Below are 21,823 nucleotides of genomic sequence, written 5' to 3'. Positions count from 1 at the left end.
CAACAGACAAAGGGACAGAGGCTCACAGAACCACGTCTCAGCATGCAGTGGGGACAGTGAGCCATGAGAAGGGGGAGAGTCTTTCTGAACAGCTCCCAGGGGAACCCCGTGTCCAAAGGAACACTGTGGTAGCTTTTCCATGAACTTCCCACGGAGCCTCAGAAATCCCTCCAAGATGGCCCGCTGTTGGCCTCCTTGTACGTAAAATGGGGACCGCAATAGTTGGCTGGCCTTTCTCACCAGGCTGTCCTCGACTGCAGTCCATTGGCCTTGGGCGCACAGAGATACAAAGACGAAAAATGTCCCTGTCCTCAAAAAGCTCAGTCTTAGAAAGTTGTGAGACTCGAAGGTACAAACCCCATCCCAGGTGCCGTTAGAGGGGAAGCGTAACACAAGTGAGGGGCTTGAAGTAGAGGCTGAAAGGACCTCATCTGTCCTTCTGTTGTTTCTCCCCGCCCGCCGGGGGACACCGTGGCCAGCGTCCTCTTTGGGCAGGAAACAAACACCACTATGGAAGTTCCGTGCCTCCCAGTGGCTGGCTGCACAGAATGAGGGAAAATCTCCATCTTTTACCAGAAACAGGCAGTTTTTTTAATGTTTATTTTTGAGAGAGACAGCAAGCACACACGCGTGCGCGCGCGCACACACACACACACACACACACACACACAGAGTGTGGGGGAGGGGCAGAGAAGGGGGCACAGAGGATCCGAAGCAGGCTCTGTGATGTCAGCACAGAGCCCAGTGTGGGGCTCCAACTCACGAACTGTGAGATCGTGACCTGAGCTGAAGTCGGATGCTTAACCGACTGAGCCCCCGTCCGGCGCCCCAGAAACAGGCAAGTTTTAAAAGACAAACTTTCAGCCAGGACACAAGCTGGTGAGTGTGACACCCTCAGACTAAGCCCATCGTCTCTTCCCTGTTGCAAATCTTGCAGGAGACAGTTCAGCAATTTTGTTTCAAGTCTAAAAGCTTGCTGGCTTTAGGGAGAAACCTCTAAAAACTCCCCGGCACTGGAATTCTTGGCTTCTTTAGTGACCGTGAATGTCCCGCTGACCCCAAATGAGTTTGTAAGTTTTAGGTCGAGGAAGAAGCCGTGATGGCTTTGTGTGTGGTCCGCCGTTTGCTTTTTGCAACAATCAGAATATTTTGATCGTATTGTCCCGATTGTTAAAGAGCTTACGGCACATTTGGGATCATGGGTGAAAAATGGACACCAGGGAAAACAAGTTATTGCTTTTATTTCTGAGGGCAAGGGGAAGATGCTAGCCCGGCACTAGGCTCAGCCCAATCCCTTAGATTTGTACCTGCTCCAGAACTTACCGGACGCGTCTCAGCACTGACAGGCAGGGCTGCACGAAACATCTCAAGGTGGCATTATATTGCGCAATGCACGTGCTTAAGCTCCAGCTGTGTCTAAATGACCTTTATTTTCATCACTCTTTTCCAGGGAAGAGTCCAAACCCCGGAGAGATGCCAACCAGTCCTATAGGAAGTCTGGAAGACAACAGAGGAATCAACAGAAGAATCCCTCTCGTCCACCCCCAGTGACAAGAAACAAGGTCCGCCTGGGGCAGGCAGGTGGCCTCAGAAGGACAAAGCATGTACCGATGTTTTGTTTGCAGACACCTCGGTCCGTGTGGCCAGAGTTTGTGCGAAGGTACCCGCTGTGCTCAGTTCATGGAAAGTTCCAGCGGGGGCTGGAAAGTTCCGGTCTGAGCTTATCTGAGTTGGGTTTTGTCTCGTGTAATCGGAAGAGTTCTCTGATTTCTAAACACAGAGGCTGGTGTGCAAAGCAACGCACCGTAGAGGCTTGTTGTCAGACCGACCGAATGCTTTCGAATGTACCGTCCGGTGGTTCAAGGTTTTCCAACGTCGGCACGTTGGCATTTGGGGCTAGGTGCGTCTCCGTAAGGGCTGTTGTGTGCGCTGTGGGCCGTCAGCAGCATCTCTGGGCTCCACACCCACTCGGGGCCGGCACCCAACATCCCTTTCCCAGGCTGCGGCCATCAAAAGTCTCCAGACACTGCTAAGAGCTCCCTGGGGGTCGGGGTGGGGGGCAAATCACCCCCGGCTGAGAACCACCGACGTCGACACTCTTCTCATTCTGGAAATTTTTGGCCGTCTCCAGTAAAAAGTAGCACCCGGACTGGGTGAACACCACAAACTCAAACGAGATAAGGTGAACTGAACTGAACCGTGTTACTCACGGTCTAGACGAGGCTCGCGTCTCCAAATGCAGGTGCCACAGACAGCCAAGCCGAGCCAGTTACACTCCAGGAGACCCCGGGAGATAAATCTGTGTCGTTCACCCGAGGCGGCCTGTCACCGCCGCTCGCCCGCTGGCCTGGTGGGGGCTCATTTAATTTCTTGCCACACACTCCCCGTCTTGCTCAAATTTACACCCTGTCTCTGTCTTTCTCTCTCTTCATAATGAAGGGGTTTCAAGTAGGTAGGAGTTGGCTTATCATCCTAATCACACTTATTTATTTACGATGTCAGATTCCTCTCAAGACGACAAATTCGCTTTCTGTCAAAGTTACGCAGCTGAGTGTTTGTAGCAGATCCTGTAATTAATTGGGTTCTGTCACTAGAATGCGTGTTTTCCTTTCCTCTGCTTTGCAGGTGTGAAAAAAATCTCCGAAACGGGTCTCGGAAGGCAAAGCCTCTGCGCGCGTTAGCCGGAGGGGACGGGGGGACACCGGGCCTTGTAGGCCGGTCCCCTAACTGGCCTCTGACTTCAGCCAGGCCCCCGAACGACGCAGTCTTCCCCTCTCTTGCATCTGGACAGCTTTGAACGTTCATTACTCCGTATTACACCATTGGTCTCGCCTCGTTTCCGAATTGTTCTGTCCCTAAGCTTATTTAGACAAAGTCTGGCTTCCCCTTCGGTTTATGTGAGGGTTTTCTCCCGAGCCCCAACCGTGCCTTGCCTTGCGTCCCTGGGTGTCCAAGGCTACTTGTAACCATGAAATCTCATTCACAAGTCTATTGTGATGGAGAACAAAGGCAGCCAGTCGACAAAGACCTCGTCAGAGGTAAGAGGCAACACTGCCCTGGGACAACCTTTTTCCACAATGCTTTTTCTGGGACACACAAAAAGTGTCAGAGTTCCCAACTCTGTTGTGGGAAATGTACCGGTGGCAAACACCAAACTGACAAATCTTAGAGCGGATGGCGTTCTGCCTCAGTTTACCTTTAATTTCATTACCCCTTGCTTTGCTGGTTTGTTTTTAAACCCCCCCGAGACAAGCTCCTAGGGGTTTCCCCCACCTCTTTCCCAAACACACGGGCTTTGGGGAAGGAGGAGGGCGGTGGTCAAGAGAATATGTCAGGCAAAAAGAGGAGGCAATCATATGTTCCTCAGTGACACAGAAAAATATTGCATTCAAACCAATTTAATTAGCCGATGTGGAAAAACAAAAAAACAGCAAGTCCAGTGGCCCCAGGTGCTTGGTTTTTCAACTGATTTGATCAAATCGATGGATGATCCAGAGGTCCTGCCTGGATGAATCTGTGTAAACACAGATCTCAAAACTGATTTTTCAAGAAAATCTAAGAGACTGATGCCGAATAAATATTTAAGGCCGACAAACAAACAAACAAACAAACAAACCCACTGTGCAAATAGCAAATAAACTGGTCTCCTGTCACTGACAACTCTGTAGGGCAATTTACTCTTTATTCTGTCTGGACATCACAAGAATCCTTTAATCTGAAATATTTTCCAAAATGTCATTAAATAACGTATCTCTTTCCAAACACGGGCCAGACTGGAATAGAGGCCTTCATTTCTCTACCTGGTGGGATCTGACATTACAATTCCCTTTGACAGAGAAACTGGTCAAAAAGAGTGTGGTTGTCTTCAAAGCCCAGGCAAGTTTGAAAATTGTAACTCGGGTGACCCGAGACGCACCGTGCGCGAGAATCTCGGTCACAAACTGGCACGGGTGATGCTCTGCCCGAGGCATGGAGGGCACGGGAGTCCTTGCTCGCCTCTGTGTAGTGACCACCCCTCCAGGGAACCGGCCTCCGAGAAGCCATTGAAACAACAGGACCCAGGCTTGCAATGTTCCACCTGGAGAAAGAAAGAGTTTCTTCTATAGAAAAATTGTGTGGTCTGGACCGTCGGGGCCGCAGCCGCATCTGGACTGTCTCTGGCCCTCATTTACGGAGCACCGATGCTGGCTGTCCCGTCCTGGCCCTGAGCCTGTAGCCACATCGGGGTTCGTGCCTTCCATGTCATTGTCACTGACTTCTCTGCCCTGTCCCTTCTCCTGTTATTTGTTTTAATCAAGGAGTCAGAGCATCTCTTTCACTTGAAACTTTTATTATCTTTAACCCCCGCCCTCCACCCTCCCTGCAGGTGCCTTTGGAGAATCCGCAGCTGACCACGCACATCGCCCAAACGGTGGTCATTGTCACAGGTCAAGCGCCCCGCGCTGTGCCGGGCACCTCGCGCCCACGTGATAGCAGCAGCAGGCCGCGGATCGTGTTTCAGGGCCCCTCCCTGGGTCGCGCGCTGTCCCTCCCTGCCGTCTCTGTCAAGTGTGGGAGGGAGAAAGACTCTGAGCAGGTCACTGCAGACGAGCTATGTGTCGTAGATGAGCTGAGAGAAGGAAGGACCCCTGTGTCCTAATTACTTTTTGCAAAGACTCAGGATTTCCCTCTCTGCCCTTCTGGTCTAGACTAAAGGGTTCTGACCCCCTCGCTTGGCCACCACTGACGACAGGAATGCTTTTTTGTGGGGGACCGGAGCTCTTTCCCCCTCCTTTAAAAAAAAACGTATTCCTTTAAACTGCGGTAAGAACTCCGTAATGTAACATTTACCGTTGCAACCATTTTTAAGCGTACCGTTCCATGGCCTTAAGTACATTCCCATTGCTGGTCCGTCCCCACCACCCGTCTCTGGAACTGTTTCAACTTGCCAAACTGAAACTCTGTCCCCTTTAAACACTGACCCCCTTCCCCCACAGCACCCCACCCCCACCATACCCCACCCCTGGCGCCCACCATTCCCCTCTTTGTCTCCAGGAATTTGAGGACTCCAAGTAATTCATGAGAATAGAATCGCAGGGTGTTTGTCCTGATGTGACTAGCTCATTTCACTCAGCACCACGTCCCCATAGTTCATCCCCATTGTGGCAGGTGTGGAGGACGCCCCCAACCCACCTGTTAGGCTGCGTAATGTTTCTTTGTACGTACATGTAGACCACGTTTTGTTTATCCATCAGCCATCAGTGGGCAGTTGGGTTGTTTCCACCCCTTGGCTGAACAAGCGCTGCTATGAACGTGGGTTTGTATCCCTGCTTTCGATGCTTATTTTCTGTTTTTTTGTTTTTGTTTTTGTTTTTGTATTTTTTCTGATAGTTTCCATCCTAACGGGCACGGATTGACATTTTGTGATTTTGATTTGCATCTCCCTAGTGATCAGTGATGTTGAGCATCTTTCATGTGTTGGTCATTTGTATATTTTCTTTGGAGAAATGTCTATTCAAGTCCTTTGCCTATGTTTGAATCTGTTTGCTTTTTTATTGTTGAGTTGAGGATTCTCTGCATATTTTGGATATTAATCTCTTACCAGAGATGTGACTTGCAAATATTTTCTCCCTTTCTTCTGTGCTGTGTGTTCTGTGCACTTGCCTTTTTGCTCTGCTGGTGGTGTCCTTTGATGCACAGATTTTTTTTTTTTTTGATTTTGATGAAGTCCAAATTGTCTGTTTTTCCTCAGTTGCCCGAGCCTTTGCTGTCATATCCAAGAAATCATTGCCAAACCCAATGGTATGAAACGTCTCCTTTATGTTTTCTTCTAAGAGTTTTATACTTTTAGCTCTTACATTTGGATCCTTGGACGATCTTGAGTTAATTTTTGGTACAATTTTGTACAATTATATGGTGTTACATAAGGGTCCAACTTTATTCTTTTGCATCCCGCTTTTCCAGCGTTGTTGAAAAGACTTTTTTCCTCGTTCAATGGTCTTAGCACCCTTGCCAAAAGTCATTTGAGTATATATACAATAGTTTTTTCCCTAGGCTTGCCATTGGAAACTTTTTCTGTATTTATGCATTATTTGAATTTGCCACATTTCCACGGCATCTGTGTGATTTTGGTTCTTGTCTAGCCGTTCCATTAGATTATAAACTTTCTCAGGACAGTGCCCAGATTTTTTAGCGTTTTGTAACTTGGTGTTGCCTAGGGACCTTGTTTTTTTTATTTATTGGTGTTATCTGACTGATGTAGTCAGGTGTGCATATACCTGAGTGACCTGGTAGGTGGGTCGACCTTGATCGCTACTTGACGCTGGCTGCCCTTGGGCATGTGACAGGCAGACTATGCAATATTCTAATGACCTTGGATAGCCAGCCTCCTCCTCTGGCCCATAGACACCTACCCATTACTTCTCAAGTGTTGAGCAAACAGGTGAGCCTCGTAGGTACATGGTGCTGGGAATGTGGGGATGATCACTGGTCTCTGGACCCTCCCCCCATTATCGGTGGGGGACAGTGGTCCAGTAGGGAACACAGTTGGGTTCTCTTTTGAGTCCCTTCTTCTGGATCGTCTTCCTCTTCCCAGCTCTAAACTCTGGATCACCTCACATCTCAGTCTCCAGATGTCTTCTCGACCCACATTTACTTCTGAAGTGAGCTTATCCCTAAAGCTATAAATGCAACCTATCAGCTCACCACTCCCCAGTTCTAATCTCCAGACCCAACCATCCCCCTTGTGAGACTGTGGTTAAGTCTCTGAGCCTTTCTGAGCCTCAGTTTCCCCATCTGTAAACAGGGATAAAATGACCTTCCTAACTGCTCTGTATTAGAGAAGTTGCTTGCCAATGTCTGACACCCAGCAGGTACCCCGAAGGTGATAAACATTATTTTCAGTTTATCTCACGAGGGTTCTGCTGTAGGACGGCCCTGCGATCACTTACATGATCCGGCATCCCTAATGGGGAACATTTGGGGAAAAACTGAAAGCAAGAAGTCAAATATGGTGGATGCCAGCTTCTCTTGGCTGTTCTGCATGTAAGGCAGGCAGCTCAGAGCCCCTCCTGGTCTCCTCAAAGTGTGAAGTATGTGTACTATTTGTACTTTTCCTTGTTAATCTGTTTTTCCAAAGGTTTTCACTTGTCGCTCCCTTTTGTCCTTCAGTCTGTTCGGAGCAGTGATCTTAACAGATGCCAAGATTGTTTCGAGCTGTAAATGACTGTGGTGTTGAGAGATGGTGGCTGGTGACAATGAGGGAGTCACGGAGCCAATGCATGGACCCTGTGTCGGGGGGGAGGGGTGCTTTCCGAGACGGGCCGCCGCGACCCCTGGCCTAGCGCAGCGTTCCCGCCAGTGGGTGTGCAGAGGGTGGGGGCGCCTAGAGCTGGAGGGAGGCCCTCTCCGGACTCTGGGTTACGCGGTCAGCCTTCGAGAATAACTTTTCTCTCTTTCATCCCGGCGCTTGTGCGTGGGAAGCGTGCTTTGATTTGGAAGCAGAGGTGAGGGTTGGGGTAAGAGAGAGAAAGCAGTTGAGCACTGCGGGAAGGGCCTTCTCAGCTGGGGGCACACGGGCCGCCCGCCGTCCGGTTTCCGCTACGAAGAGTGTATGAAGAACCCCCCTCACTCAGACAGAACTTCCTGGGTTCAGACCCCTCCCACACTGTCCCCTCTGGGTTTCAAGCCAGAACCCTAGGAGGTGTTTCCTGTCCTTCCCAACAGTCTTCTGTCTCCCCTCAAGTTCAGGACAGCGACCCCCTATCCACAGTCTCGCTTTTCACGGGGCCGGTGACTCGTGGTCAACCCCCGTCCAGTCGTCAGGTGGTCGGGCGCAGCCTCGGGCTGTGTCGCTCACCTCACTCGGCGTCACCATGGAGGCAGCTCATCGCCTTACATCCTCACAAGAAGAGGGGAGAACGGCACAAGAGGCTCTTCTGAGAGAGAGAGGGAAGCCACACTCACATAACCGGCATCACAGGGTATTGTGGTAATTGTTCCATTTCCATATCGATGCTGTTGACCTCTGACCAGGCCTGTGTGTGAGTTGCGCTTTCTCGTAGATATGTGTGCATAGGAAAAAGCAGGCGTAGGGTTTGGGGGTGTCCGTGGTTTCAGGGATCCACTGGGGGTCTTGGAACGTATCCCCCACTGATAAGGCGTGGGGAGGGGGTCCTGCACCTACCAAATCCAGTCGGCTCTGCCCCCAAAACATTTTCTGACTCCGATCACGATTCTTTGTTCCTACCACCACGATCCCAGATTAAACCACCAACATGTTCTGTTTGGTCTGTACGAGCTTCCGGACTGATCTCCCTGCTTCTGTCCTTGGTCCCTACAGTCCGTTCTCTACATGCGGCTAGAGCACTCAAGGGCCCAAACGCAGATCCACAGAGGGTTATATTCAGGCCTTGAAACCTGCTTTGGCACTGGTTGGTGCGGCTGGATTTCTAACCCGTGTGGAGTCAGCCACCCGTGTACTTCTTACCGTCTCTCTCTTGTGACATGGCGGCGTCAGCCCCATGCCTGTCCCGCCATTGTATGTATTCAGGGAGCAGGTAACTGGGCTCCTGGTGTACCGTCTACAGATGGAAGGTAGTTTTGCCCCAGGATGGATCACAGGCAACATCTCACCCTTCCCTGGTGCAGACCATGTGGATCACGAGATCTGGAACTTTTGAACAGATGGTATTTAGATGAGGTTTGGGACATAGAGTTGAAGCCATAATGGGTTGAGACTTTTGGGAATTTGGGGTGGGGCGAGTGTGCTTGGCATGTGGGACAGATGTGAATTTGGGGAGGCAGACGCCAGACTGTAAGTGGGTTGAATGGTGACCCTCCCCTAACCGTATGTCCACATGAAACCCGTGAATGAGACCTTATTTGGAGGATCTCTGCAGATATAATTAAGTTAGATGAGATTATGCTGGATTAGGGCGGGCCCTAAATCTGATGTCTCCTGTCCTTAGGAGAGGGGAAGAAGAGGTTGTGGGGTGGGATGGGGTCAGAGTGAGGGCTGATGGGGGCTACCCTACCCCAACCCAGAGCTCCAGAATCTAGAAAGCACCAGAAGGAGTCTCTGCCTTCAGAGCTTGATTTCAGTCTTCTAATGGTGAGATAATGAATTCCTTTTCTTTCATGCCACCAATTTTGTGACGATCGGTTACAGCAGCCACAGAAACCTAGTGCACATCCTTCAGCCTTCCGGTCCTCCTCTTTGTCAAGTGCCGGGCTCGATTCCACCCCTCTGGGATCCTCAGACTGGCCGTTTTCTTTCCGGGAACACCCTTCGCCCAGACCCGTCAACATCTGGCACCCTTTCATCTGGGGGTCCACTCCAACATCAGCTACCGAGAGTGGTCTCTGCCAGCACCAATGTGAACGGCCTCCCTGGCTGCTCGGGGTTGCCCCGCCATTCCTTCCAGTTCATTCCACAGTCTAATTATGTTCTTCCATGTTCTTTATTCTCCATCTTCCCCCAACAGAACTATAAGCATCTTGAGGGCTGGGACTTTGTTCCTTAGTGCCAGAGACAGTCCCTGTGTCATGGATGGTCTTAAGTAGATTTGCTAAGTGGATGGATGGGTGGGTAAGAGGCAGAGACGGCCCCGGTCTTGCAGGCTCCTGTTTTCTCACCTTGTGTACAGAGGCAAACGTGGGGGCCCAAGGCCACCAGCAAGCCTGTGACGGTGCTCACGGTGCACCCCGTGACCCCGGCAGCTGGCAGGGCTTCTACCCTTTGCCGTTGTGTTCCTTCCTCTTCTGGCTGGAGACTCTTTTCAGGGGTCTGGGGTTCCCATCTTGCTTGGTCGCGGGCTCTCCCGTGCCCCCGTCACCCGCCAATGCCTGGGTGCCGACCGCTGGCCCGGCGAGCTCAGGTGTTCGAGTCTGCTCCTCGCTCCACCCCGGCCCCGGCCCTTCTCTTTGTTCTTTCTTCTCTTCTTTCGAGTACCGATCATCTTGCTTAACGAGCCCACAGTGATCAAGGGCCATTCTCTCCCAGGCAGTGGAACTCCAAGGTGGGTGGGCCACAAGGTTGGGCACCTGTGCCGAACACACACGTGGGTGTTGAATGAACCACCAGGCCATCGGCAACGGCAAATGGCATGGTTATTTTGAATGATCTAAATTTGTGACTCACCCACCTTCTGTCTCCTGGAGAGACTCCAGTCTGCAGGGGAGTTGAGGGACCCTCAGGCCTGCATAGAAACCAGTGGCATCTCCGCTTTCCCTGTGGGCTCCCCCCAGGTGGTCTGCCTTGCTTCTGAGAGAATAGGGGAGTTGGGGAGGGGGCGGCAGCTGGAGATCCCTCGTGAGGTCTGGTGGCATTGCCAGAGGGTCCTCTCGATCCCGCCTTGCACGTTCCCAGCCTCTGCTCCCAAGATGGCGAACACAAGTCAGCTCCTGGTGGAAACAGGCACACAGGTCTGCAAGGCCGGAAGATTCCTGCCTTCTCCCCTAGAGAAGGGGCTGGGTCCACTTTCTTCAACATGAACCCTAGTTATTAGAGCACATCTCAAAATCAGGCACTCCTCATTCCCAATTTGTGGATGCCAGCTCAGTTCAGCAAACTCGCTTGATGAGCTGTGGATGGATGTCCACACCCGCCAGGTACCGAGAGACACTAAGGATATGAACGTGATAATGACGTGGACCTTCCCCTCAAGGGGCTCCCCTTCCATCAAGGACGTGCTGCCACAGACGAGGAAGCGTGAGAACGTGATAAGAAGCTTGGGTGTGGTGTCAGACAGACCTCAAGTCTGGCCTAGGGCCTCCCTTTGTTTTGAGCTTTAGGACCTAAGGCAAGTTATCTCTGTGCCTCAGTTCCCCAGATGGTGAAAGGGATCATAAAGGTATCTACTCCGTGGCTGACCCGGAGGTTCAGAGCAATGAGATAGGGAAAGAGCTCATTACTCTGGTGCCTGGCACACAGCAGAGACAATAAATGATCGCTATTAATCATAACCAATGATTTGTAGATAACTCTGTTGACTCCCGTCTATTGGGTTTCATTTCTGGCCACGTAAACGGCATCCCTCCCGTGTTTGCTTCGTACTCGGTGCTGTGGTGGAAAGCTGGTCCCAAAGGCATTTGGGGAGCCAAAGTAGAGCTCTTGGTTTTGAGATGGGCGGTCTTCTGGAATTGTCTTCAGACTGTCTCCTGAAGTGCCCCAAGCCTCCCTGAAGCAGACATGATACATCAAAGTTTTCAACTTTTATCAATAACTCCTACACTCTGCAGAAGAAGTGACCCTGGGGTTGCTTTTGAGTCCGTGCCTGGGAGTGCCTGGCGGTAGGGTCTGTGGCTGTGCGGTAGTGAGGAGCCCAAGGAGGGGGAGCAAGGTTCACTGGGTGATGGGAATGGAGGGTGGAGGCAGCCGCTGGGCGCCCGGGGCCGCCCTTTGGAATGAAGGCCCGCAGGCCCCGGTCTGGCCACACCCTCAGCCACGATCAAGCAGGTCAACCAGCGCCGGGAGGCTGGGAGGCCCACTGGCCTTGGCCCAGAAGGAGGCTGGGTGGAGATCCCCGGGCGGTGCTCGGAGCTGCTCTCCCATTGGCTGGCCGGCCCTGCTCATTTGCATGCCGGGATGTTCCCTCTTCCCTGCTCTTCCCTCCCCGGCAGGCACCGGGGCCCTTCCTTCTCCCTTCCTTCTCCGGCAGCTTTCTCTGATTCCCAGGCTCAGTTGGACTGTCCTGGCCCAACACCCTGAGCTCGACGTTGTGGCCATTGTCACATGAGTCCCCTTAGTTTTGTCGGGCTCATGCCGCCTCCCTTGCTAAGGGGTAAGCATAGCATCTGAGGCCAAGTGCCCGATACACAAGCCGAGAGCAAGCGTGGGCCACTCCCCTCGCGGGGCTCCACGGTCACCCTTGTCATCGTCCGCATGGCAGCAAAGCTGTCACCAGCATAGAGCTGTTCAGATGTACGTATCATTGTGTAAGTCGCCTCACTTAGACTCTTCCCAGCAGCCCCGTGAGCCGGCTGGGGGTCACTGTCGTCACGGTTTTTCCAAGGAGGACACAGATTTGGAGAGCTGAGCAGGGTGTTCACAGCCAGCGTGGTGAGTGGCGTCTAAAAGCGACCAGATACGGATGTCCTGGCCCACTGCTCCCTGCAGGCAGGCTCCAGTGCGTGTGGGGGATAGCTCCGGGGGCGTGGGGCCCTGGGGCCAAGGCCTCGATACTAATCCCATCGTAAGGCCCCTCCCTGGTTCTGCCTCCAGGACCCGCTCCCTCTGCAGACAGCTTACCTTGAACACCTCCCTGATGATGGTTTGCTTTTTTTTTTTTTTTTGCACAAAGAGAGGGCCAGCCAAGAGCTGAGAGCCTTTGGCACACAATCCTATCTGGTTAGACATTTGATCAGGCTGTTTTACACTTGCATTTATGTTATTTTCTAGTTACTTTCTCTGTAGGGCATGCGAAACCGGTTTCCGTTTGTGTAAAGGACATTGTCTCTTTCTAAGGCAAAAATTTGGAGGAGAGACGTTGTGGGGTCAGAGAGATATTGAGTGAGTGGTGGCAGAGGAGTGGCGGCGATGGGCCCAAGGATGAGTGTGTGACGTCCTGCCGCATGGTCCGCAGGCCATGCTCACACTTGGCCTCGCGGCTTCAGGATGTGCGTCAGCCTACGGACCGCGGACACCGGGAGCCCCTCGTCACTCCCGCCCCACGTCGTGGTCTAGCGATTCCCCGCCTTTCCTCATCTCCCCTGCTGATCACATGCTTCTAAGGTGCAAAGAAGTGTCTCACTTTTGCGTACCCCCAGGCACCAGGCACACTGCTCCCTAGTTGCTGGTGGTCCATGGATTGTTCCCTCGTGGGCTGAGCTATCACACGACAGTACCTGCCTTGAGCGTTTGGCATGAGGTGATCACTTATTCGTAAACTCGAGGAAAAGGCCAACACAACTCATCATTTTCCTACTTGTAAGCGTCTCCTGGCATCTCATTCTTTCTGGGCTGTGGTGGCCACAGCAGGGAATGGGGACGGCTTCTCTACCACGGGGAACTGAGAAGATTGGAGAACACAGGAGGAGATGCAACCCGTAGAGACCTTTCGAGAAAAAAGATGAAGTGTAAGGCAAATGTTGCCTGGCATGTCATTGGCTCTGACGGGATCCTGTGCCCATCCCTGGACGAATCAGAGTCAGACAGGCCAGAATTAAAATTCTGACCCCACCCCCTCCCAGCTGTGTGACCTTTGGCAAGTCATTTCTCCTCCCTCGGTCTCATCCGTGCTATGGTGACAATGGTGGTACCCACTGGGTAGGGGTGCCGTCGGGATGATGTGGAGAGAGTGTCGGGAAGGCATGAGTGTCCCTGTGGAGCATCTACTAAGTGTCAGGTACGGGGTCACAGCACTGAACAGGGAGACGTGGCCAGTGCCCTCTAGCAACATCATGGTCACGGTCACCGGACCATCCCAGAAGAAGGCATTTTGTCGCGGTTCTGAAGAATGTTGTAAACGATCAGTCCTGAGAGGCCAGGAGAGCCACCGGTCTTGGTCTGGGGTCTGAGGGAGGTCAGATGACTCTGTGAAGAGTGACCGGTGGACTGGCCTTGTCACTGTCCCCACGTTCATCCCGCACGCGGTTCCCTCTGTCCAGAACGCTCCGCCATCTTTGTTCAGGGCTGGCCTTCTCCTTCAGCTCTTCTGCTAACCGGCCTGTCCCCAGAGTGCCACCCTCTCCACTCGGTGCAAAGTGGGGTCCCTTGCCCTGCCCTCCTGGTCACTCTCTAGCTCTCCCTTCACGCGTGTTCCCTTATAGAACTTGTCCCAACCCCAAATCGCATTAGTTAATTATTTGTGTTTTTACCGTTTACTGTCTTTCCTGCCGATTGCACGTGGGCATCACGGAAGCTCGCGCCTGGTTTGCAGTCCCAAAGGCAGCGTCTGGGGCACCGTCCGGGGCACCATCCGGGGCACCGTCCGGCTCCTGGTCGGGGCTTAACAAATAGTTATTGAATGATGAAAGGAACAAACTTAGAACCCTTTTGACTGTGTTTTCACTGTGACACCAGTTGACATCCTCTGGAAACTAAGAGTTTAATCCTACGGTTAAAACAAAACAAAAAAAGGCCGTACTGTTTCCCTCTCTTGCCCCTCCATCACCACGTTCGGGCAGGAGAGCTTGCTCGCTGCTCTCCGGCTCTGGGAAGGTATCAGGTCAAATCCTGCCCTCACTGCATTTCTGAACTTGAGTTATGACTTCCAGACTCGACGGCTTTGCTCCTTTGTTCAACTGATGTCCTGCAGAGGCGGCTTCTCTCGTCCTTTTAGAAAGAAATCTTGCCTACACAAGGAAATGTGGAGCTCATTAAAAACCCGGTTGTGAAATTTCTTTCTGAAGGAAGTGCGTCTGTGCTACAACTCCAGAAGTTCTGAGGGATCCCTTCCTTATTTGAACTTCTGGAAAGTTCGGGAATCAGGCGGCGCCTTCAGATTCTGTCCTGCCTTTCCCCGCTCCCAGGCCGTCTCTGCTCCTTCACCCTACCTGTTTTCAGGTCCCTCTCACCCTTGGTTCCTGTACTTGTCCCCCAAGCCCGGACGGTCCCTGGGTGTGAGGGAGACCGAGGTGAGGAGGGCAAGAGTGTGACACAGCACAGAACGTAGGCAAATCCAACAGGTATTTTTTCCTCTGACCCTCGGAGTGGAAGTTTAAATATTTCCATGTAAGGCAATGCAGCTAGCCGGGTGAGGAAGCCCTCCTCAGACCCCAGTGACCATGAATCACCTGTGCTCTACGCATTCCTCTATTTTTAATTGCTGCTGATTCTCACGTTTTGCACCTTGGGGCCCAAATTCATGTTCAGGTCAACCAACGCTGACTACCGATTCCTCAGGATCGAGGTGCCATTTTATGCCTCCTGTAGGATTTCGGTCCCTGCCCGTGGTGGGTTTCACACCTCCCTTACCATGCCCTTGACCCCGTAGCCTGGCTGTGTCCTCCGAGTCACAAGAGCTTGGCTGCGGGAGCTGCCTTGGCCAGTGGGATGTTCACAGACGTGGTATCGACAGAGGCCTGCGAAGGGTCTGTGCGTCGGGTTTGCTGTCTCTGGGGCCCCTCTCTCTGCCGTGGGAAGGACACGCCTGGGCTGGGCTGCTAGAGGACGAGTAGCAAATGGAGCAGAGCTCGGTCATCAGTTTTTTCCCACCCAAAGTCAACCTGGATCTCCCGGCAGCCAGCTGGTAGCCAGTGAGCCCAGCAGGAGCGCGGAGCCGCCTCGTGGACAAACGCTCTTTCTCGCCATCATTATGGTGTGGGGATGTTTGTTACATACACTGTCGTGGCCGTAGACGACAAACACATCGTCCTCCAAGGACGTCTCATCTACCAGGAGAGAACAGTATGAGTACAACTCTAACCATAGCTGCTACTACAGCCGGGTAACCCTTTTTTTTTTAATTTTTTTTTCAACGGTTTTTATTTATTTTTGGGACAGAGAGAGACAGAGCATGAACGGGGGAGGGGCAGAGAGAGAGGGAGACACAGAATCGGAAACAGGCTCCAGGCTCCGAGCCATCAGCCCAGAGCCTGACGCGGGGCTCGAACTCACGGACCGCGAGATCGTGACCTGGCTGAAGTCGGACGCTTAACCGACTGCGCCACCCAGGAGCCCCCGGGTAACCCTTTTTAAATACTTGTTCATTTTGGGTCAGGCCCGTATTCAATCGTTTGCCTACATCCCCTCATTTAATCCATGCATTGGCCCTACTAGGTAGTTCTTACCGTTATCCCCATTTCAAAAGCGAAGCAACCGAGGCTCAAAGAGGTGAAGTGACTTGGCCAAGGTCACGCAGCTGGCACGGCTGGTAGCCAGGATTTCCACCCAGCCAGGTCTGGCTCCAGAGCCCACCCAGGAGTGTTACCGTTAGTGTTGCTACAAGTCTTTAGAGGCTATAAACAGGTGTAAGAGGGTCAGAAGGTATTTCCTGTAAGCAAGCAAATCAGGGAGAACTTCCTAGAAGGGGCAGCATTTGGGTTTTCAAGCGGCTTTGGGTAGGATTCATGCAAATGGGGTGGAGGGAATGGAGGAGAGTGCTTGCGTGAATATTTTTCTTCTGCAAACAGATCAAGGCGTTGGAGAGCCGCTGGAACCAAGTTCCCTATATCCAGAGACTGGTCGCGTTGGGCAGACACAGGAACTCACCACGTTATGAGCTTAGGAAGGATACAGTTTGCGATGAATTCCTCTGATAAGAGTCAAGGCTACTTCAAGGTGGGTAAAACAGGCAGGTGCGTGGTGGCATGTTGACTTAACTTGCTCAAAAGCATCTCTCCCACGAATCTACTAGGATGCCTGAAATTCCCACCTCCGGCGGGCACTGAAGGCACCCGTTAAAAGCACGCATGTCGAGATAAGTGGAGAGGGTGTGTTTGTATGGGTGAGCGGTCCAGGTGGGGGCTCCTGGGAGGGGCTCGGGGAGGTATGAGTTGGAGGCGTCGCTGAAGAAAAACAGGTCCCGACGCGTAGGACGGGGGTTCCCAAACTAAACCTGCCTCCGCCGAGGGCTGATGCTGTTGAAGGTGGAGACTCTGTCTCTCTCTCAGGAAACGGTCCCTCTGGGGCACGTTGTTGTGCCGGGTGGCATGGGGCTCCGGGCTGGCGTTGCATGTGATGGCGGTCTAACGTGCTGTTTCAAGGTTGGGGCGGCCCTCCCTCCCCTCCACGCTGTGTATTTCTGCTGCCACAAGAAATGGTTTTGGATGAGCACTCGTGTCTCGCTTGCTAGAAGCGTGGAGCCTCAGATCTCCTGGACAGGTTTTAAATCTTTATTTTGGTGACGCTTCCCATCCCCTGTCCAGGTCAACGAGCATGCCCGTGCTGCTGCTGTTCTGGAGACAACCATCGGCAGCTGCGTCTATCGCCAGCTGATACTTGTTGACCCCCTCATCTCTGCACCGGCTGTCTCGACAGGCTACTCCATCCAGGGTCGCGATAAGTTGGGGCAAAACATCAGGATGCTTTTGATACAGGTAGCAGAAACCTAGGTTGAGCTGGCGTAAACAAAGATGGGAATGTACTGGTGGATGTAGGTGAAGAGTCCTGGGTGCCATGTTGGACCCAGGGGCTCCACCCATAGTCTCAGCTCCCTACTCCTACTTTCTACTTCTGCTCTCTCTGTGTTGGACAGACTTTTTCCTCGTGGTGACGAGATGGCTGCCAGCACCTTCAGGCTTCCCTCTGGTTCGCTCAGCAACTCCACGGAAAAAAACATTCAAAGTCCCAGAACTGAATCTCATTGGCTCTGATGGGGCTGGGCTTGGCTCACGGCCCCGTCCTCCAACCAATCGTTGTATTCAAGGTTGTGTTGATTTCCTCTAGCTGCTAGAACAAATTACCACAAACTCAGTGGCTTAAAACAACACAAATGTATTATTTTTATTATTCCGGAGGTCTGCCTATCTCAAAGGTGTTGTGATGCTCTGTTTAGCCCACAGACATAAGCCTAGCCCTGGAGCCCCACACAAGCTGCACAGAGTGTGGGAAGAGGTAGTTTCTCAAGGGAAGATATAGTCCAGACCTGGCGGAACAGGATGTTGAAGGGGTAACAACGGCAAACGTCCACCACGGAAAATGCAGGCAAAATTTGGGAGCTCCTTTAAACGGGTTTTGCTAGACTCACTGTCAGATTCCTTCATGAGATCAACCGATTTCTTTTAGCCCTTCAACGCACGCAATTTGGCAGGGCATTTCATTTCAGTGGGAACTTTATACACGATGAATGCCGCTCTTAACACAAGGAGGTTGGAGCCGCGTACATCCTGCAGGGTGTCTTACAATGAGCCCCATGCTGACAAGGAGGTGCCCAGCTAGGGCTTGGATGCTGTAGAAAGGCACTTAATTATCTGGTTTCTGAGCAAGTCCAGGCTTCTGCTGGTTAGGCTGGTCAGGAGGAAGAAACTCCAGGGTAATGGAAAACTACATAATGTATTACGCTACTCTTAGTTAAATCCCCTAAATTTAAAAGAAAACAATCTTCAAAAGAGTCATAAAGCACATGAAGAGCTAACTGGAGGCGATGCTTATCTAGATAAGTCACAGTATTCTTAACGGCTGGATTCTGAATCCAAGTTCAAGTGAGAGGTACAGTCTCAAAGATTCAGCTGCGTATCTGCCTGCTTGGAAGAAGTGGACGGAAAGTAAACGGAACGACCCTGCCCTGCACTTGGCAGGATCCCGGAAGCGTCCTGACACACCGCTCCCCTCGGGGGCGTGCTCCATGGTGGAGACCACCAGGGAGGGTTGGCAGATGCTGGAGGAGGAGAGGGGCCACTTATTAGTGTCCGCTGCAGAGGGAACAGGGTCCTTCGAGTGACCTTCCATCAGAGAGGCCGGGAATAAGAAGCTAGACGTGTGGCGAGGTGACGATTTGTCAACGATACGCAGGAGAAAGTGAGGATGATTATAGACCCGGGGTAGGAGTTTGAGAGGCAGTTGCCCGATGGCCATGAACTCCGTCCCTGGAATTGGATAATACTGAATCTGAATCCTGACTTTGCCACTTTAATAGCTGTGTGACCATGGGCCGGTCACTCTAACCTTTTTGAGCCTCTATAAGCGTGAGCCTTTTTTATCTAGAAAATGGGGATAATGATAGTATGAGGTTTTTTGAGCTGTCACAAGGGCAAAACCATGATTAAAACCCTCACCATCAGCTCACCATCAAGTCACGTGAATTGTCCGTTTCCCTCGCACACTGTTTAGCCTGAAGTCCGGGTGGACTGGTAGTGTTCCAGCCAGCATTATTTTTTCCTTTGAAAGTGACAGAATCCCAAGTAAGCTGAAACAAAAAAGAAATGATGAGCTATTACAAATGAAAGTGTAGGGATAGTACGGATTTCAGGCCCAGACAGATCCAGCTCCAAACAGGACACCAACCCAGTCTCTCCAGCTCTTGGCTCCCCTTTCCTCTGTGTTGGGTCCACCGTCAGGCAAGGTCTTTCTTCAAGGTGGCAAAGGTGGCTGCCCGTAGCTTCGGGTACATTTCCTTTCTCCTCCACAATCCCAGTGAATAGAGAACTTCTCTCCCAAGTGTTTTAGCAAAAGTCCTGAGATCGACCGATTCGTCTAACCTTGCCCAGCCCTGAACCGATCACGGTGGCCAAGCAGACAGGATCTATTGATTGGCCAGATCCCAGTCACAAGCCTGCGTTGGGAGTCCCAGGCCCACCGAGCACACGGACGAAGGATGGGTGGCCAAAAATAACCAGTGGTTCCTACAGTGGCCTTCAAGGTTACGGCTAAGGAATCCACCAATGCGCCATTAAGTGGACAGGTAATCCAGCAGAAACAGGATGAGGAAGCTTGAGAGTACTGACTCACAGACCACTCCCGATTTTCTCAAACCCTCCTCCCTCCGCACACCCGGCCACCATCAAACCACGAGGGCACATCCTCCTTCCCCTGTCCTCTCTGCCCTCCCCCTGCTGCCCTCTCCCCTCCAACCTGCTCCTCCTCGTCTAGTTTAATGAGATCTTTCCAGACTTCAGTTATCGGCAAACCAGCTTTGTCATCTTGCCAAGTCTCCAAACCACCTTTACGATGACCGCTTCATATTTTAATTCAGGTTACTTTTTTTTTTTACTTAAATTAATTTCGAAAGGAATTCTCTTCACCACCACACATGGAAAATCCAGCGTCACTTGCCACAAATACAAGACAAAGGTAAAGGTAAGTGCAATGAGGACATCACCGAATCCTAGGTCCAACAACAGAAACAACCAGATTCAAGAATCAGCATGGAACTTGGATAGACACGTCTCCAAAGAAGACATCCAAAAGGCCAATAGACACGTCACGAGGAGATGCTCAGTCGACATCATTCATCATGTGGGAAAATGCAAATCAAAACTACAGTGAGATACCACCTTGCCTCACACTCACCAGGATGGCTGCTATCAAAAAAAAATCAAAAACGAAGAAACAAGTGTTGGCGAGGACGGGGAGAAACCGGAACCCCCGTGCGCTTTGGTGGGAATGCAAAACGGTGCCGACAGTGTGGAAAACAGTATGGAGGTTGCTCAAGACACTAAAGACAGAATTACCATCTCATCCAGCGACTCCGCCTACGGGCATACACCCAGAAGGGTCGAAAGCAAGGTCCGGAAGAGATGTTCGCACAGCCGCATCCATGGCGGCGTTATTCCCAACAGCTAAAAAAAACACGGAAGCAACCCAGTGTCCATCAACAGGTGCTAAGCCAAGTGTGGCCTATACCTCCAAGGGAATACTATCCAGCCTTCAGAGGGAGGGGCATTCTGACACCTGCTACAGCAGGAATGAACGTTGGGGACATCGTGCTAAGCGAAAGAAGCCAGACACTAAAGGCTTGTCTGCCGCGGGGGAGAGAACACGGGGAGTTAGTGTTTAACAGGTACAGAGTTTCAGTTTTACGTGACGCAAGAGCTATGGAGAGGGGCCCAGCCCGTAGCTGCACAAGAATGTGAATGCATTTAGTACCACTGAACTGTGCACTTAAAATGGTTACGAGGGGAAATCGTATGTTATACATATTTTACCACGGTGTAACAAAAGAAGAGTGAGAAAGAGATCCTATGTGGATTCTATGGCCTGCCCGAGGCTCTAAGCCTGTGGCCTCTGCCTCTCAGCTCCAAAAGGAAGACTGTGTGAGAGTGGTTGTAGACATTCCGGATTGAGGTGCTCTCCTGGGACTAGTCAGAGGGCTGAGGAAGGCCAGAAAAGGGGAGAACTTTCTCCCTGGGGAGAGCAGATGTGTGGTTGACTGTCGCGGTGGGCCCCCGCTCAAATCGTGGGGCTCAGGTTGCTGCCCTGGTTAAGGATCAGTTAAAATTCTCCCTCTACGGGGGCGCCTGGGTGGCGCAGTCGGTTAAGCGTCCGACTTCAGCCAGGTCACGATCTCGCGGTCCGTGAGTTCGAGCCCCGCGTCGGGCTCTGGGCTGATGGCTCAGAGCCTGGAGCCTGTTTCCGATTCTGTGTCTCCCTCTCTCTCTGCCCCTCCCCCGTTCATGCTCTGTCTCTCTCTGTCCCAAAAAATAAATAAACGTTGAAAAAAAAAATTAAAAAAAAAAAAATAAAAAAAAAAAAAAAAAAAATTCTCCCTCTACGGACCATCCAGCTGACGTGGCATCTTCTGGCCTCAGCACCCTGTATCCTTGGTTCTCTGTCCCTGCACTTCCTGTGCCATCGAGTAGATGAGAAGCCTCCAAGGGCAGGGCCGGAGCCACGCTGGTCTCCTACAGTGAGGGTGCCTGGTACGTCCACCCCGGTGGTTGGTTTTGGGCCATGCGGCCGAGGGCAGTGGACCCAGCCAGCGGTCTGAGCAGCTCTGACCCCTCCTGGGTCCGGGCACACCTGGAAACCACCTTCTACCCCTTTTCTCTTTTTAGCTGCTTCGTGGATTCATTTCCCTTTCTCCAGCCATCCCTCAGTCCAAGCCATTTTACTGCGTACACGAAGGATATTTTAATTCCACGGAAAGGATGATGCTGAAACGATCTACGTTCTAGCCCAGCAGGAACAGAAGATAACCCTAGCCTTGGGTTTCCCTCATTTTCAAAGTACGGGGCCCAAACACTGAAGCAGAGCCCCCCACGAAGCATCTGTCCTGTTCGGTGACAAATGACCCTCCAGGATGTCTTCCACGCCCCACTCCTCGACTGGGACTCAAGGACGGGGCGGTGTGGAAGGGGTGGGGGTGGGCTCCAGAAGCTCCCGCGTCAGCTCAGTTCTGGGGGCTTCGGCAGATTCTGCAGCTTTGAGTGGTGCACACAACCGACCATCTGTGGCGCTCGTGGGTTCCGTGGGTTCCGTGGGTCAGCACTCAGCCGGTCCGCTGGGGCCAGTCCGGGAGGCTGG

The sequence above is a fragment of the Lynx rufus genome, unplaced genomic scaffold, assembly GCF_022079265.1.
Source record: "Lynx rufus isolate CCGP_SWC_20201006 ecotype Redwood Valley unplaced genomic scaffold, mLynRuf1.p SCAF_8, whole genome shotgun sequence".
In the NCBI taxonomy this organism is placed as follows: Eukaryota; Metazoa; Chordata; class Mammalia; order Carnivora; family Felidae; genus Lynx; species Lynx rufus.
Note: the sequence above shows the minus strand (reverse complement) of the source record.